Below are 19,315 nucleotides of genomic sequence, written 5' to 3'. Positions count from 1 at the left end.
CCGTGATTGGACACCATGCACAACACATGATGGTAACTGTGCTGGAAATGATAATTGAAATTGTGGATATGGTTGATGTCTCAAATGAGATTACCTAGCCGATCGGGTCGAGATCGGACTCCGTGTAAGAACACGGTGGTAATGTGGATTGTGGCATATGGCACTAAAGATTACCCAGCCTAATAAGATGGAAATTGACTTGAGAACTTATGTGATCCTTGATATTTTAGTATTTCTTTGAAGCTCTTATTGAACTCATGACTGTTTTCCCCCTTGTATTATTGTCCATTCTATTTAGATGGTGTTTTAGCTTTACATACTAGTACTATTCGACGGTACTAACGTCCCTTTCGTCGGGGGTGCTGCATCTTTAAATTGATGTAGGTGGTTACATAGCAGACATTGTTGATCGCCGTTAGTGTTACATCATCATCTTCACAGCGGACTCGGTGAGCCCCATTTCATTCCGGGGTCATGTATTGTACCTTTTGTTTATATTATGGTCATTTTTTGAGGTATAGCCGAGGCCTTATTGCCGGCACCATCTTTATGCTCTTTTATATATTTAGTGGCTCCGTAGACACTATGTGAGTTGTATATGGGTGTTGGAAATGTTAAACCAGTTATGTTGTGTTTGATAACTTGTTCCATTCGAACTATAAGAATTATGTATTTTGAGACTTAAAGGCGCAATGGATAATTAAACGATTTAACATCGTATGTATGAACTTCATGTTGTGTAATTTATGAAATTATGTCTTTTCTTAATTATGGGTGAAATGGGTAGAAAGAATCTAATAGGCTTGCTCGACCGGATTCACTCGACTGAGCGCCGGTCGCGTTCCTTGGTTTTGGGGCATGACATTTATGTTAGCAAAAGCAGCCTCCATATTGAGTCTTCTTCTATATCTTTGAATTTGTCTAGAATTATGAAATGGCTCCATCAAAGCAACCACAAAAAATCTAAATTCCTTTTGTATATTGACCACTCTCTAAAAGGCCTGTTGAGTCTTCACACACCTTATATTCCATATCAAAGCTTTGATCATCATTTGGTCTGTGATATTGCCCTCTTTGGAAAAATTCTTTTAGGTTGTTGCACTTCTTCATGTTGTCCTTGATTCTTTCCTTTCTTGCCACTTTCGTCTTTAACTCTAGGAGAAAGATCTGCCTCCCTAGCTATTGCCTTAAAGTTGCCAGCAACAGACTCATCTTCACCTTTATCTTCAAGCTACCCTTTCTCTAACACTGTATTTTGAATGTCCATAGGCACCATATTATGAGTGATGATGTAGAATTTGATTAGGTGACATTAATGGAACATTGATCTGAATCTACATTGGTTGCCCGGCTCCTGAAGCACAAGCTACTGGAACTGCCTCAATTGTACCTGAAACGTTAGGAACAATGGCCTGATCAATTTGCTCATGAGGTATCACTTGCCTACTTTGCTCTTTATCACCAATATCCTCCTGAATAGACCTGAATTAAATCTCATAAACAGACCCTAGATTAGGGTTCACTGTTGCACCAAATGCAGAATTTACTGTTCCATTGAGATCATCCATCTTACTAGCAACTATTTGATGCCCTGACCCTACTGAATCATCTAAGACCCTTGTATGAGTGTTGTCAATGGATCCTACCCATATTTCATCAATCACTTGAGAGGGAACTGTAGAAGAAACCTGCCCAGTTATGATAGGGTTTACTGTTCCATTACTTTTATTCATCACTATAGCTTCTCCACATGAACCCTTATTACTTCTAGCTTCTTTAGGTGACCCATTACCTACTCCAATTGACACTGATGTGTGTTGAATCGTTGTTGTTTGTAAAACAACAACCCTAGTTTCCTTCATATTAGGGTTTCATGTAGCAAGGTCTTCAAAACCACCTTGTTTCTTTGCCTGTTGATTGCCGGTTAGGGCATTAGTTTTTGCATTCTTTTCAGCTTCGTTGTTGATCTCCAGCTCCTCTACTTCTTCTCCCCCATGATGCTTTTCTATCACCTGTAGCTTCAGTAGCTCACAATCCCCTTGAATGATCATCTATTGTTTGTGAAGGTATCTCTGGGCATGAATAATTTGTGGTAACATTGATGTCTGCACGGGCAACTCCAAACCTTCTAGCAACCCAGTCAACTACTCTTTCCCTTCTTATATCCACCTCATTCCTAGTATCCTTAGGATTAGGTCTTGAAACAGCTGCCTCCTTACGAATCCCTTCTCCAGTAGGATTTGAAGTACCATCCTTAGCCACTAACCTAATCCCAGTTTCCTTAGGATTAGAGTTGGAATCTCCAGCATTTTTCAAATGATTCTTTTCCTTTGCTTTGTTGGATTTGTTTTCCAGTTGCTTCTTTTTCTTTTCCTTTTCCTTCCCCTAATCATCTCTTTTTCCATCAGTGATTTTCAACGTTGGTTGGTCAATTTCTTTAACTTCTAAAGCAGCAAATTTATAAAGCAGCAAATTTATTCTTTGTTGAAACTCCTTGCTCCTTGACCTTATCCTCCATATTGATCACCTCTTTACCAACTGTTTCTTCAATAATGTGCCCTCTTTTGTCTCGTTAATATTTATTCTTCCTCCTTTGCATCCATTCTTGCCTAGAAATATTAGGAAGTGGTTTCCCCAGGACTTTACCACTAGTTAGAACTTTTGTAGTAGTTGCTGCAGTACTAACCTGCTCCTTTCCCTTGTCCTCCTCAACTACAGCTTCTTCAAATTGCTTGCGCTCAGGATTAACTACTAAGCACTCATTCTCCTTATGCCCCTGCTTTTTACAAGTTCTACAATAGTTAGGCATGTAGTCATACCTAATTTTAACCCACTTTGATTCTTCAGGTCCAGTCTCATCCTCCTCCTCTATAAGTTTTATTCTTTGAGGAAAATTTGATAAATTTACCTCCACCTTAACATTAGCACAACTAGGTCATGTGCCATTTTGTGTGACCATATCAACATGTAAAGGTGTTCCAACTACCCTAGCCAAAGAAAATAGGAAATCCTCACCAAAGAAGTTGGGAGGCAAGTCTTAAAAGCATATCCATGCTATGGCTACAGGAGTTTCTTCTTGAGGTTTCCACCATAGATTCCACTTGGTTCATCTCATCTGCGATATATCTCCTTGAACTTTTAAATAAAAGACCAACTTCGACAATAAGTGAATGTAATCCTCCATTAATGAAATCTCAATAAGAACATGACTATCTTCTATCAAACCAATAGAACAAGGACACTTCAGTTCATATTGAATTGGTATTGCCTTGCGTAATTCATGAATAACTGGTTTGCCATAAGAAAACTTGCCAAGAACAGCCAACTGTAATCCTTGTTGTGCAATGGATTACTTCACTTCTTTCTTATTTCAATGTACAATGGGCTCTCCGTGAAGATACTCAATTGGTTTTAGGGCTACGTGAGTCGACGACTGCATGGCAGCATTTAATGCTGTAGGTTTTACTAATTGCGCATAGTTTTAGATTATTTCTGGGGTCGTAGATGTTTGGAGGGGATGTGGGAATGGTAGGGATGATTGGACAGCCTTAAGAGGAGGCTGGCTAGTACCTGAAGCAGCCATTAATCGTTTCACAATATCTACATGCACAGTCGTCTCTTTTTGCCAATCGCCAGAGCTAGGTTTAGAATATTTTTGTTTAATGAAGTTTTTGTGTTTTGATATCTAATTCATGGTTCTAGATGTTATTTTGATGTTTTTATTGAATGAGTGAGTTCTTATGATGTTTTAGACTTGTACGGATGTTTGGTGCGGTGCCTCGAGGGCTCGGGTGAGTTTTGGATTGGTTGTCGGATTTATTTTGTTACACATTGTGCGCGGGTTCTGATGTCATCGCATTCTCGATAAAAAGGTCGCAAATATGACCATCGCATTTGCAGATATTTAGTCGCATTTACGAGTCAGGACTGCAAGGAAGGAACCTCGCATTTTCGAGGAAAATATCGCATTTGCAATTGTTGTTGGGTTCGCATTTGCGGACTACTTGTCGCATTTGCGATAAAAGCAGGGTTGATCCAGGCTTCGCTTTCGTGACTCCAGTGTTGCATTTGTGAACCTCAGGTCAAAAATGCGACATCTGAGGCTGGTGATAAGTTGGTATTTTACCAACTTATTTAATCTTAATACTTAGGCTTTTGTATGATTTTGTTGAGAAACTAAGGTATTTATTGAGGTTTATTAGCATATTTTAGGTGTCAAGTGATTTAGAGGTGATGGTGAAGAAATCACATGAAAACGAGTCAAAAAGAGCTAAAATAGACAATGGAAGTCTGCCCAGTGAATTACCCTTCGTGAACGCGGAGGTCCATCGCGAACGCGAAGCATCAGTAAGTCAGACCTTCATGAACGTGAAGCATACATCGCGAACGCGAGGCATCAGAACTCAAACCATCACGAACGCATGGGGTTAATCACGAACGTGAAGCTTATAGAAACATACCTTCGCGAACGCGAAGCTGTAGTCGCGAACGCGATGAAGAAATGGGCGGAAAAGCCTGGGCAGTTCTGGAATTTCATTATTTTGACCCCAAACCATTTAATACATGACCTAGCATATCTTTGGTAGATGTTTGGCTTATTGATCAGTTCCTAGACTATAGAAGACAAGGTTTGGAGCTAGGGTTCTTGCACACACACTTGGGGTTTGAAGATTTGATGCTTTTGGTTGAGAATTACTTACTCATTTATGCTCATTTCTTCATTTCCTTGCTTTGTATTGAATATTTAAATGTGTGGTGTTTTTTTCAACACTTGAATCTTGTTTATGGGAATATTCATATTTAAAGTGTGGATTAAATACCTTATTGTGCTTATGTATTGAACGATTTTTATTTATTATGAAGTGAGTTATTGTTTCTTTAATTATTCTTGTTCTTGAATGTTTCCAAAGGGATTAACTAACCCTAGGACTCACCCATTCACTTCGGATTAATTTTGGAAAAAATAATTCGGGGTTGGGAAAGATTAATTAACAAGAACTTGAGGCGTTAACCCTCACTTTAAAGATTCTACCTAGGGATAGGAATGAACTACTTGTAGCCATATTCGGGTGTGCTTAAACTCTTAATTGTTTTAGGGATAACTCAATTAGGAAGTGTTATTAGTTTTCGAGAGAAGCTAATATAGAATTCTTATCCGAGGCTAATAAATAATAAACTCGCTCATATTTATAAAATCTTAAAATATATTGGATCGTTACTTGAGTGTAATTCCCGATGCATCCATGCTTGTAGCCATTGATCATTTTACTTGCTTTCTATGTTAGTTTACGTTTTCGCATTTAGCTATAATATTTTCTCAACAACCACTCTAAGTGTTTGGCATTGCATAATAAGTAATAATTCTCCTATATTCCTAATCGCCTACATATTGTTCTCTGTGGGATTCGACCCCGACTCATAGTTGGGTAAATTATATTGCATGCGACCGTGTCCATTTATTTTTTAGTAGTGGATTTGGACGTCATCAAAATTGGCGCCGTCGCCGGGGAACAATTTGGCGTAATTTAGGTTGTTTGAGAAATAAGCGTAAGTGCTTTGGTCCAAACTTGTGAATATTTGTGTAATTATCTTTCTTACCTTGGTCTATTTTTCTTGTTTGTGGCTTGTTTATTTTCTTAGTTTTGAAAAGAAAAAAAAATGGCATCATATAATAAAAATTGGTTGGATGGTAGTTGTTCATACTTTGATGACCCTTGTCCTTATTTTGGAGGACCACACTCGTGGCAAATTTGTTTAAATTCTCCTGGGGGTGGATTGTGCGCACAATCTCAAACCCACGAGTGGAGTATTTCGTCAAAATAGTCATTGGGATGATTGTGCTTATTTGTCCTTCCCTTCCCCAAGCCCCCGCTATGATGATTCTACTTTTTGTGATGAAAATTATAGGGATGAGGAAGTGGAAGAAATTGAGCATGGTCAAAATGGAGAATTCAAGCTCATGTTAGAATGCCTACTTGAAGGAGCAAACAAAGAGCAAAATGCCTTGGAGGAGCTTTTGGAGAATACTCTCCAAAATGACTTGGCGCTTGAAAGGTTGAACTCACAAATGGAAGAAATGCTTGAAGCTTTAGAGGTCCAAAAAGCCTCGGAAGTGAATGATAACCAAGAACCTTCCTTAGAGGTTGAAGTCAAAAATCTATTTTTGGCACTTGATCAAAATCAAGAAGAACTCTCAAATGCTCAAAATGAGAGGATGATGCTCATGTTCGAGACCATTATTGAAAATGAGGAGAAGCACAACTTTGCATTCGAGGACTTGAAACAAAACTTGACTCAAAATGATGAGGATATCCGCAATTTGGAAAATCAAATGAAAATATTGGTTGAGACTCATTATGCCCACCAATTTGAAAGTGTGGAAGAAAGCCAAGAAGAGTCCAATTCCGAGGAAGAAAGTGAGCTTTACTTTGAGGAATCAATAATTGAACATCCGCCAACCGACTCCATGAGTATTCGTGATGCCAAGAAAAATATGGAATTAGAGTCAACTGGTGTAATTGAAAATATGATTGAGATTGGCTCTAGTCCCGGGGAAAGAGAGGATGTCAAAATCCGAAAAGAATTGCAATGTGGAGGTTTGAAGTCACATTCCAAGCACTTTTAAACATTGGACTTGTGTGGGGATATGGGAATTGAACTACACGAGTCAATGAGGGATTGCGAGGAGGAAAGGCAAAGGCCACACATCTTACAATTTGAGGGAACAAGAAGGAAAAATGACATTCCTCACATGAAAGCCAAGAAGTGCAAAATGAAGAAATTAATGTTTGGCTTGATCATCAACTTACCACCCCCACCGCTCGTGGTCACAAGCTTGATTCCAAGCTAGGTGCCCAGTTCATATCGTCCAGGTGGCGAGAAAAGTGGTAAAGTTGATCCGCGTCGTGCCACAATAATAAATGCGGCGCTTGGTGGGAGGCAACCCATCGTTTTCAAATTTTTTAGTCGTTTTTGAAATTTTCTTTTTTAGAATAGCTTAGTATATTGTTTTTGACTAATCTGCCAAGTTTCATATTTTTTGGAGTTGTTTTGAGCAGGTGGCATGGTCCGGGCAGTCCAAACCAGTAGCTGCTAGGAAATTGCAGAAACAGGTCTTCGCGTTCGCGACAGAACCTCGCGTTCGCATCCAGTGGACTTTTCTAAAGCTTCACGTTCGCGATTGTTGGCCAGATTTACTCTTCACGTAGGCGACCATGCCCTCGCGAACGCGTAGGGTCAGGTAAGTTAAAATCCTAAAAAAGCACTGGAAACGGGCACTTGACCCCTCTTTGCTCAAAAAACACTCTCTTTACTCCTTAAGCCCCCCCAAAACAAATCATCCATAATCTTCAAGTCTATTGCGATTTTCCTTCTCCATTTGCAAGGTATGTGATGTTCTCTCTTGCCTCTTAACTCTTTCTTCTCTTTCTTCGTGTAAAACAATAGAAGAACAACCATGGTTATTTTGTGCCTAGGGTTTAATTTTTGAGTTTCAATTGTAAATCTTGGGTGTGAAAATTGTTGTGCTTGCTGGGTAAGGTTGGTTGAGTGAAGATGTGTGATTATCAATGTAAAATTTTGGGCTACATGTGTGCCAAAGCTGATTAAAAAATGAGAAGAACAAAAAAGGGCACATACACTGTTTGACAAAATGCCTGAAAGAAAATTTTGACTGGGCAATGAAGACGACCTTCGCGAACGTGAGGGTCTGCTCGCGAAGGCGAACGCCAAATCTGGGAAAAATGTTTTTTACTCTTCGCGAACGCATCGGTTCTCTCGCGAATGCGAAGAGCAATCGCTGGCAGTCCTTAAATTGGCCAAAAACAGTAACTTTGCACAGATCGGCAAGACCTTTTTTGCCCATTTCGTTGGCCTAAATACTTCCTAATACAGTATTTTAAGTGTCTATATGAGTTTTTAACATTGTTGGTCTATTTTGTAGGTACTTTGGGCTCAAAATGGTTCTGGAACACAATGAAATTGAGCCAGAACATGTCCCCGAAGCGGAACAAGAGGAACCCTTTCATCATGACCGGTTTCTATTAACATGGACAAGGTTGAAGCTAAAATACCGGGTTTCCACACAAGATTGGTCGAGAGCAGGTGGATTTGTTTTGCCGATTAACCAAATGATGCCAACCACACAGTAGTGTTGGAATTTTATGCAAATGCCTTGAGGACCGACTTTCAAGGAACATTAGTTACTTCTGTGCGGGGTGTGCAGGTCCATTTCAGCCCTGAGGTGATCAATGACCTTTATGGCCTTCCCAATACCGATAATGAGGTCTACAGAAGTAGAGCAAAAGCAGGGGGAACCCAATGGTTGGTGGACGAATTGTATGATAGGGTGACCCCGAAGTGGTTGATAGCGCACAAGGGAGTTCATTCACATGACTTCACTGCTGAGGCAAAGATGTGGCTCTCTATTATCTATGCAAGAGTCATATCTTCCACAAATGACACTGATGTGACACCAGAGAGGGCACTGATCATTGCTGCTATCATGGATGGACTACCCGTGAATGTGGGGGAGCACACTGTTAGAGAATTCGAGGGAGCCACACATGGGAAGTCGAAGAGCCTATTCTTCCCATCCTTGATCACTCGGCTATGCTATGATGTTGGGGTGTTAAAACACCCAAATGATGTTGGGAAAGGTCCGGGAAAGCCAATGATCCACCCTTTGCTGAAAAGGGGACCTAGTGAGAAGCAAAAAAAGAGGAGGATTGATGTTGCATCCTCTTCATTTGGGCAGTTCCCTGAGACCACCACTGATCCCGTCGGATCCTTTGCACCTGCACCAGGGTCATTTGACCCTATGGGACCACTCCAGTCAGGCCCTTACACTATGCGTCACCTATCCAGTCAGATACATGGAGTAGATGAACACACTAGGCAGCTTGTAGCTGGCCTTCCTACTGGCCCACCTGGGACTAGCACATCTACTGGCACTGCTACTCTAAATTCCCCGGAAGACGTCGTCAAAGAGCAAAAAACAATAACAAGTAAGATGGAATCCATGAACAACAGGTTGGAAAACATAAGCCTCAGGCAAGGGAAGATTGAGAAGAGGCAGAGAAAGTTCAAAGAGCACGAAAAGAAAAGGAGCAAATTCCTGAACAAGATGATGGATAAACTGAGATCATTTTGCAGTTCAAATGACTCGAATGATGGTGATGATGAGGAGGAACTTACATTTCCCACCACCTCCAGCTCAGAGTGACGCAGTATTCAGGGAGCACTTTCCATCATTTTACTCTATTTTGTTTAGTTGCATTGGGGACAATGCAACACTTTAGGTTGGGGGTAGCTCATATATGATGGATGTGTGTGGAGCATGATCATTTTTGTGAACTTGCGTAGATTGGTTGACATTTGTAGTTTATTAGTAATATTTTGTAGTTTAATTCTAGCATGTTAGCATTAGCATTTTCTTGTTAGTTTTTATTTCTCATAGTAGTACTAATGAAACTCCTTGGTTTTTCTTTATACCGCGGTTCTTTTCCAAGGAATTTATTTGTGTTGAACCGGGTGACTTTTCCCTATGATGGATGGCGTGACAACTTTCTTAAGGGATTAGTCTTGTTTATTTTTTTTTTTTTTTTTTGGTAGGTAAATATTTTTTTTAGTTAGGTTAGTAGCTAGTAGTGAATAAATTGGTTTTTGAGGGGTGATCTTGTGTCCATAAACCAACATGTGTCTTGCTTGGTGCCAACATGATTTAAACCTTGGCATATGAATTCTTGATTTTTAAAAAAGCAAATGATTGAAGTAAAGATTATTGTCATGACTTTTAGACTCAATTTTTGGCTCTTTGATTCACTAAATAGTTTCTTAGGCTATATGTGACTTCCTTGAGATTCATTGGTTTCAATTGGATTTTGGATTTGTATTCCACTTGAGTTTTCTTGTGCCATGTGTGGTGAGATTTATTGTGAAGTTCTTTTGCATCATTTGTAGCCTAGAACTTGTCCGAATTGTGCTTCAAGGTGAAATCCTAGACTAAATTGGTTGGAAAAATGATGTTGGGCCTTCCTTGGACCGCTATTGTGCCTAAACTTCCTACCCTTGCATATTGTACTTAGTCAACCCCTTTTGAGACTTTAAACCTTTTCTTTGGCAACCATGTTACAAACTATCGTTCTTTATTGATTTTCTTTTGGTACCCTATCTCCCTAAGTACTTTGAAGTATGAACATACGCTAAATGCCTAAGTTTGGGGGTGAAGGTTGGAAAAGTTGTGAAGTGGAAGTTGCTTAAAAGGTGATTAAATAAAATTTCTTAAAAGAGAAAAAGAGTAGTATTTGAAAAAACAATTACAACTGGAATACCGGTACATCAATAATGCTAGCCTTCATCATCCGCAACAACTCGACTCCAAAATCTGCACGCAAGATACATAAGTTTAGTATGAGTACAACCGACCACATATACTCAGTACGTATCAAGACTAACCTCAATGAAGTAGTAACGAGGTTTGGTAAAAAAAATACTCACTTTACATAATCTGTGCAACTCAATAGCATATACAATAACAGAGAAATATCCAACTAAAATAACTGTAGAACAACTGATATCAGTAATAAGGTGCACGATTCCAGAAGAAGGTAATACGCATGCTTTTCAAATAACCAGATCAAAAGCATATACTAGGTACCAAGTCCGCCAACGTGTATGCTAAAAAACTTAACTGAACTACTTTTTACATGATCACAAAGGGACAATGTATGATAAGGATCCCTTTTTCTCAATAATTTTCAATGGCTTTTATACGAATGCTCTAACATGAGACAAAGTATCGATGCATGATAAAGTCTCAACAAATATATCAAACTCGACACTCTCCAAGTGCCCAACGATCTGTTAACAAGTCCCATGCATATGACAAATGCATGAATGTACGTATGTCAATGATAGGTATGAATGTGTCTACATGAGTCTAGGATCTTGAATTAGCAGCCATTGTTCACGCCTTGAAGATTTGGCATCATTATTTGTATGGGGTTCATTGTGAGATCTATACTGACCACCAGAGTCTGCAGTATCTGTTAAAGTAGAATGATCTTAATTTGCATTAGCTGAGATGGTTGAAGCTTCTTAAGGACTACGATATCACTATTTTGTACCATCCAGGGAAGGCCAATGTTGTGGCAGATGCTTTGAGTCGCCGGGCAGATAGTTTGAGGAGTTTAGCATATCTTCCAGTAGCAGAGAGACCGTTGGCATTGGATGTTCAGGCCTTAGCGGGCCATCTTATCAGATTGGATATTTCGGAGCCTAGTCAGGTATTGGCTTGTGTGGTCTCCAGGTCTTCTCTTTATGACCGTATCAGGGAGCGTCAGTATGATGATCCCCACTTGCTCGTTCTTCAGGACAGGGTTCGGAGAGGTGATGCTAGGGACATGACTATTGGTGATGACAACATGCTGAGAATGTAGGTACGGATATGTGTGCCTAATATAGATGGGCTTCGAGAGTTGATTCTTGAGGAGGCCCACAACTCTTTGTATTCCATCCATCCGGGTGCCGCGAAGATGTACCACGATTTGAGGTAGCACTATTGGTGGAGGCGGATGAAGAAAGATATAGTTGGGTTTGTGGCTCAGTGTCTCGATTGTCAGCAGGTTAAGTATGAGCATCAGAGACAGGTGGCTTGCTTCAGAGATTGGAGATCCCAGAGTGGAAGTGGGAGCGAATCACCATGGACTTTGTAGTTAGGCTCCCACAAACTTCGAGGAAGTTTGATGTTATTTGGGTTATTGTGGATTGGCTGACCAAGTCCGCACACTTCATTCAAGTTGGTACTACTTACTCTTCAGAGCGGTTAGCTGAGGTTTACATTCGGGAGATCGTTCGCCTGCATGGTGTCCCAGTTTCCATCATTTTAGATAGGGGTACTCAGTTCACATCGCGGTTTTGGAGGGTCGTGCAGCGAGAGTTGGGTACTCAGGTTGAGTTGAGCACAACTTTTCACCCTCAGACGGACGGGCAGTCTGAGCACACTATTCAGATACTGGAGGACATGTTGCATGCTTGTGTCATTGACTTTGGGGGTTCAAGTATTGTGAATACATGGAAGACTAGGTGATATAAAAAAAAAAGAAACGAAGAAAGGGTGGAAAAGTTCTTGAAGGAAGTGTACTTTGATTGTTGAAAAATTGTAGTGCTTAGGGAGGTTTTGAGTCACTCTTACCAAATTGTGCCCTACCTTAACCAAAAGCCTAAACTACAACCCTTTTAAGTCCTAATTGATTTTGAACCAAGTTTGTCTACATTAGTGGAGAAATACATGAAGGGCAAGCCTATGGTACTACTTGTGTGCATTTGAATATCTTTGTGTGAGAGAGAGTTAATTCTTTCCATTTGATATCCCATGTATGTGTTGAATTGCAATTTATGAGTTGGGGATTCTCTCTTAAAGTGTGAGGGCACATGAGATTTGAGTTGTGAATTTAATTCCATTTTCAATTGGGAGGAATGAGCGAGGGAAGATAATTGTGATAGAGAGGCAAATTTTGAAGCTTTAGTGCCATGACTTGGTTGCTACTTTGATTAATATAGTGTATGAGCACTTGAATTGAAATAAAATTTGTGAGTAGTTGGTGATTCATATGCTTTGGATTAATTGTTGGTACCAACCGAAGCCATTAGATTGTTCTTAAGTGAACCCTTTTGACTTGAAATGATGTTTGGTTTGCCATTGAGCTTGATTGGTAATTTTATTGAAGGATATTCTTAGTTGTTGAATTGCTTGAGGACAAGCAATAGTTTAAGTTTGGGGTCTTGATAAGTTGGTATTTTACCAACTTATTTCGTCTTGATACTTAGGCTTTTGTTACTTAAGTTGGTTATAAGATTTGTATTTCAGGACATCGTCTCCTTTTATCACTTTTTGAGTCCTAGACTCGGTGGGAGACAATTTTGTGGAGAGATTTTCATACCAAACTATTAGGTAAGTGATTTTGATAAATTTTCTATTATATTACATGATTATTTAGGAGTAACATCAAAATCATGAGGTTAGAAGGGAAAAAATTTGGGATTTTTGTCTATCTTTTCAAAAATATAAATTTGAGATTTGAGAATCGAATTGGACTCAAATTAGAAAACAAAAAATATATATATGGACTCGTGGGGTTATGGGTAGTCAGAATTTACAGTTGTACCCGGGTTTTGATCGGGCGAGCCCGAGGTTGACTTTTGGGGAATTGTGTAACGGTCATAGCTTTATCTATCATAATTGATTTCTCTTGCATTGTTTGATATTATTAAGACATTTTTGTTTAGATCTGAGTCGTGCAGAGGCGAATTTTAAATGAAAAGCTATTTTTGTGTGTTGATTTGTCTAAATTAAATTAAGTATCTTTCCTAACTTTATGTGGGGGATCTACCCCTTAGGATTTGAGTTGATTGTGTTATTTGAATTATGAGAAAGATTTGTACACGAGGAGACGAGTGTGCACACAGGATTAGATGTGGTATTTTTAACGGTTTAGACTCTTAGGCTTCTTTCATGCATTAAATTGAAATTTTCATAACATGTTATATCTTCCATTGTTAATTTGCTCTCATATTCTCTATTTGACATTTCAAGCACATGTTCTATCTTTTATTGTCAAGTTTGCTCTTATATTCTTTAGTTGAAGTTGTTAACTCTCTTATTGTCTTGCTACCTCTTTTATTGTTGAATTATTATTATTTGAAGTTGTTGATACGTGATGTCTTTTCGTGTTGTTTATTTCTTATGCATATAGACGTAGTTGTTATTTCATACTATCTTATTCTCCGATAAGCTTATGCTATACACTTTAATTGGAAGTTATCATTTCATTGGAATACCTTCATTTTAAGTTATTGAAGTTGAAGTTGTGAAAGCTATTAATACATTGAGGTTGAAGTTATAGATTATTAAGATATATTTCCTCGTTGGGCATTCTCATTCGTTTTGTTATTATTGAGATTCTTGTTCGTATTGTTGTTGAGTCGTGGGCTATATGTTGTGGTAACATTGGTATTGTTGAATTTTGGCAAGTGTTGTGGCATATAGTTGTGCGAGTTGATTATTGTATTGTGATATTGATACACATGTGGTGGTATAAGGATAGGGGTTGATATGGATGCGGTGAGATAAGGTTGGATTTATATGCATGTTGCTAGTAAGGGAATTACTTAGAGCCACGCGGTGAGATAAAAGGGGCTAAAATTCATGTTGCTATTTTGGGAAAAAGGTTTTCAAAATAAATGCAAGACTCACGCGGTGATATAAGGAAGAGTGATTGTGATTCGTGAAGTGTGAATATGAGGTATGGTACCTCGATGTGATTCTTATTGTACATTCTATGTTGAAACGACTTGTTGATTTGAACGATTATTGTTCTTCCTTCAAATCATGCATTTGCATTTGGATTGTATTTGGTTATTCGTTGTTATCTTGGTGTTGGAACGATTGTGTCTTCTTGTGTGAGTCATGCATTCTATGTGATTTGTGGTGTAGCTTTAATATTTCAATATGTGCCTCCGTTATTACTTGGTAAATTAATTGTCAAGGTGAATTTACTTGTGTGGAGTCATTATATCATATTCTTTTGAGTTGTTGGTAACATATAAATTTTAAATAGGAGAATTTATTAACATGCTTTATTTTACATAACTCTTAATATAGAACTCGTTATCTCTCTCGGCACTTTACCATTTTTAAATGGTTATCACATTTTATCTTAATTGGGTTCTCAAATTTAACTCATCACCTCATTTGATGTTTTACTTTACTTAAAAATTGATATCATACTTTACTTTAACAAAATTTATATTTAATTCGTTAATTTATCCTATGTTTTACTTTGTTTTAAAATGTTATTTTCCTTTACCGTATTGATTTCTAAACTAAGCTCATTTGAAACTCTATTTTTGTATAAATTATACTTTATTTTACTTTATTTGATTCTAAAAAAATACCCAATATCTCATTTTCGCTTTATTCGAGATTGTTATTATACTTTATTGTGTTTAAATATATCTCCCAAACATTTTAATTGATATTTGACACAGATACAATGTACATGGTAGCACGTGGGCCTTGTCGTGCAAAGGTGATCGTTATTGTGGGCACGAGGTGCCATACGTGTAATATTGGAATTATGGCTCGTGATTTGTAGTTACGAGGTGTGGTGCATCAGGGTAATTCTTGTTGTAAGTCATGTGTAGGGAATGATTTGATTATTTGAATTGTTCATCTGTTTTCCTTATTTGAGTTCATTCATATCTCACATGTGTTCTGATTATGTTGTTGTTTTATTACCCGTTTACTTCTTGCTACAATTTGTGCTTTATTATTTCATTGTTGGTCGTAAATCAATAATCTTTCTGCTATTAGCCTTACATTGATGTTCTTTCCATTGTTAGCTTTATGTTATATCTTGCATATGTTTCTATGTCTAGTAGGTGTCTTGACCTGGCCTTGTCACTACTCTATCGAGGTTAGGCTTGATACTTACTGAGTACCGTTGTGGTGTACTTGTGCAATGCTTCTACACATATTTGTGCAGATCCAGGTACTTCTGATTGTGTTTATGAGAGTTGTGTATACACGACTGGAGACTTCAAGATATACCTGCTTGACGTTTGCAGGCGTCGGAGTCACCTTAAGATATGATCTTGACTACTGTTTATCTTAACTTCTAAATAGTATTGTATTTAGAAATTCTAGTGTATGTCAGAAGAGCATATGACTCCGTACTATCGGTTCTTGGGATTGTATAATTATGGTTCAGCTTTAGTTAAGTTATTTTATTGATCAATTTAATTTTTTATATAGTTGAATTGGTTATTTCTGTTAGATCTCTTTATGTATTAGGCTTACTTAGTCTTAGGAACTAGGTGACATCATGACATCCTAAGGTGAGAATTAAGGGTCGTTACGAGTTGGTATCATAGCTCTAGGTTCATAGGTGCTACGAATCATAAGCAAGTTTAGTAGAGTCTTGCGGGTCTGTACGGAGATGTATGTACTTATCTTCGAGAGGCTACAGGACTATTAGGAAATTCAACTTCTTTCAGTCCTTATCATGCGACATTGATTTAGCTTGAAGCACATATCTTACATTCCCTTGCATCCACTCGTATACGATATTTCGCACTCAGTATCAGCTATGCACCGACAATTTGTGATGCTGCGGATAGGCTACGAGGGGGGCATGTATGCTCTGTCATTGTCTCAACGTGTTTTACAGAATGAGGACGAGGATGTGTTGAAAGATCTTTCAGTTGCTCACATGTGGGGTGCAGCGGGTTCTGGTATCTGGTTGGTGAGTACGAGCTTGGGAAGATTTAATTTGTTGCCTAGTCATCATGATCGTGGTAGGACCATGAGAGGATGTTGATTTGAGGATAGTTAGTGGTATTAGAGACTTAGTTTTGTATGGGACTTCTATTCAGCAAAAGGTACATATTGTCATTCAAGGCACTTGAGGAAGTGGGCTTGACTATCACGAGGATGAACATGCGCTTAGTAGACGATTTGAGGTATCTTATGATTGGTGTTGTACGAGCTATGAAGGTTGATATTGTGGATCATCAGATGTTATATCCTATGGCTTCACGCCAAGTGGGAGAGTCTTCTATCGACGATTAGATTACATGGTCATGTGTTATATCAGTTTTTGTTTGAGGTATATATGTGGTATTGAAGAATTCCCCGGAATTGTATATGGCTAAGGTCAGAGATTTTCATGGGATAGTGCTGAGACTTGAGGTATTTTTGTATAATTATTAATTCTACATTTCAGTATCAGAGAGGTTAGAGAAATAACTTCAGATTCACAGAAGGTCTCTTTAGAGTGGATATCTCGGTTGCGGTATTATTGGGTGCTTCAAAGGAAATACATAGGTTTATGGACTTTCGGACGACGTGGTTCATGCTAGGATCTCCTGCGGTGAGCTTTGGTTTAGGGTCATTGTGTACCGATAAGGGGAGGTGTTAATCTAAAGACAAGTGGAGGAGGATTCGAAGAAATGGGTTAGCTCGGTTATGTTTAGTCATCCTACAACAAAGGTAATTGGTTCTTTTGGTGTGTTAATGCTTTACTGGCATTTGGTGGCAGTACTCTTGGGTTTGAAGGCTTGCGTGACTTGGTTGAGATGGGAAAATTCAGTTCTGATGGCTTGGTTATGTGTAGACGGGTCCCGAAGAGTTCTTCATTTGTCGACCATGGCTTGAGCCATATGTCTTTTACCAGCATAAGGAACATGTTGCGTGTTATAATTTTTCTCCTAGATGGGGTCACGAGTTCTAGACAGCATCGATGATTTCAAATTTAGATGAATGTTAACATTATTTGATACCACCTGAGAAGTGTGCGCACACCAGAAGGCGCATTGTGCTTCTACTTGCAAATGCCTGACTGGTATTACGGTAATCGCATGGTTGATCGACCGCTGATATTTAGTTTTAGCTATGTGGCACGAAGGAAGTATGGAAGTATTTATCGTGGCATGATCGTGTATAAGGAATATGTCCGTCGTTTGATTAGTGTAGTTGAGATCGGATATTGAGATTCTGGTATTCTAAGGATTTGAAGACTTAGAGGGTTTTCGGGGGAAGATTGTTCCAGGGTTGTGAACGGTAAGGGTATATTAAGAGGTTGACGGCTGATTGTAGGTGCCATAGATAGGTCATCACGGGTTTTCGAAGTTTATCTACTATTTAGGGAAGTATCAGAATTGATTTTGTTAGGCCCCATGAAATCTTTCCTAAAAACCTGGATTCCGTGATGCTGGGGTAGACGTATAGGTTAATAATAGTAGAATGCGGTTCGGACTTTTTGGATTGAATAGTGTGCTGGGGAGTTGAAGGAAAATATTTTGCAGGATTGGGCATTTCTGCGGCCTATTATGCGGCCGTATAATCACTCTGCGGGCCGCAGAATCGCTGCAGAGTTAAGCAGCTACTTGGGCCATTTTTATGTCAATTTCGCGGCCAATTATGCGACCGCATAACCATTTCGCGGGCCGCACTTTTGTTGCATAATCAGCCGTAGAATTTTTACGGAGGGAGGTTTTGCGGCACATTGTGCGACCGCAGAACAGGTCTGCGGGCCGCATAACTACCGCAGACCCAGGCAGATTTTTTCCAGTTTTTGGCATCAAATTGTGCGGTCAATATGCGGACCGCATATCCATTCCGCGGTCGCATATGTGACTGCATACCCTGTTCTGGAGCTTCATTTTTGAGTTTTTAAACCCGACACTATTTCGTTAAAACATATGCCATAGTCCATTTTTGAGCATATTTCTGATATTTTTAGAGTAAGAAAAAGTTCTTAGAGTGAGTAAGTAACCTTCAACTTGATATCCAACAATTCTTGCTCAATCCTTGAAGATTATCAAGGAAAGTCTTCATCCTAAAGTAAGATTCTACACCCTAACCTTCAATTTTGAATTTTGTCTACAATTAGGTAATTAGTAAGATAAGTTTTGGGCATGGGAGTTGTTATCTTGCATGCATGTGTTATCAAAGAATGTGGGGAGGTTGTGAGCTGAAAATGGTAGAGAATGGGTTGGGAAATGTTGGAATCATTCACAAAAGGTTCTTGAAAACATTAATGTGCACCTAATATTCGATAAAATGCTCAAATGAGCTAGAACCATAATCATCTTCCTAATTTTTGTCCAACTTTATATATTTCTAAAATAGATCGAAGTGCTAAGAATTTCGAAACGTTTTAAAGATTAAAGGAAGCTCAATTGAGGTATGTTGGCTAAACCCCTTTCTTCTTAGAATCGAATCTCACGGTGTTCATGTAATAGGTGTAAGTCCCAAATTGATTATTATAGAATTGGCTATTCCTACTGTCTTTGTGTTGAAGGATGTACGTTCAATAATTAGTCTAAATGCTTCATCATGTCATCTTATCATTTGAGGATATGTTCAAAATGTGGAATATGTGTTAGAATGTTAAGACTTCATGTCAAGATCGAATAAAGGTTGTTATGCCAAATTGTATGAAAAGCCTATATGTGCCTATATTTCCCAAATTGATCATATGTGAATTTAATGTCTTGAATGGGAAACCTTATTGTTGTTTATAATGATAATAATGTTTGAATGTGGAAAGGGGAACTAGAATTATGAAATACGGCCAAGTGCCAAGAATGACTTCATAATTGTGGCCACTAGTGCCAATGAATTGAAAGGATGTGGAAAAAGTATGATGTGAGATGATTGACTGAAAAGGTAATGTCTCGGGTGAGACGGCCTAGCCGATCAGGCCGTGATCGGATGCCATGCCGCACACATGGTGGTAACTGTGCTGGAAAT

Source organism: Nicotiana tomentosiformis, chromosome 12, assembly GCF_000390325.3.
Source record: "Nicotiana tomentosiformis chromosome 12, ASM39032v3, whole genome shotgun sequence".
NCBI lineage: Eukaryota > Viridiplantae > Streptophyta > Magnoliopsida > Solanales > Solanaceae > Nicotiana > Nicotiana tomentosiformis.
This window is presented reverse-complemented; position numbering follows the sequence as displayed.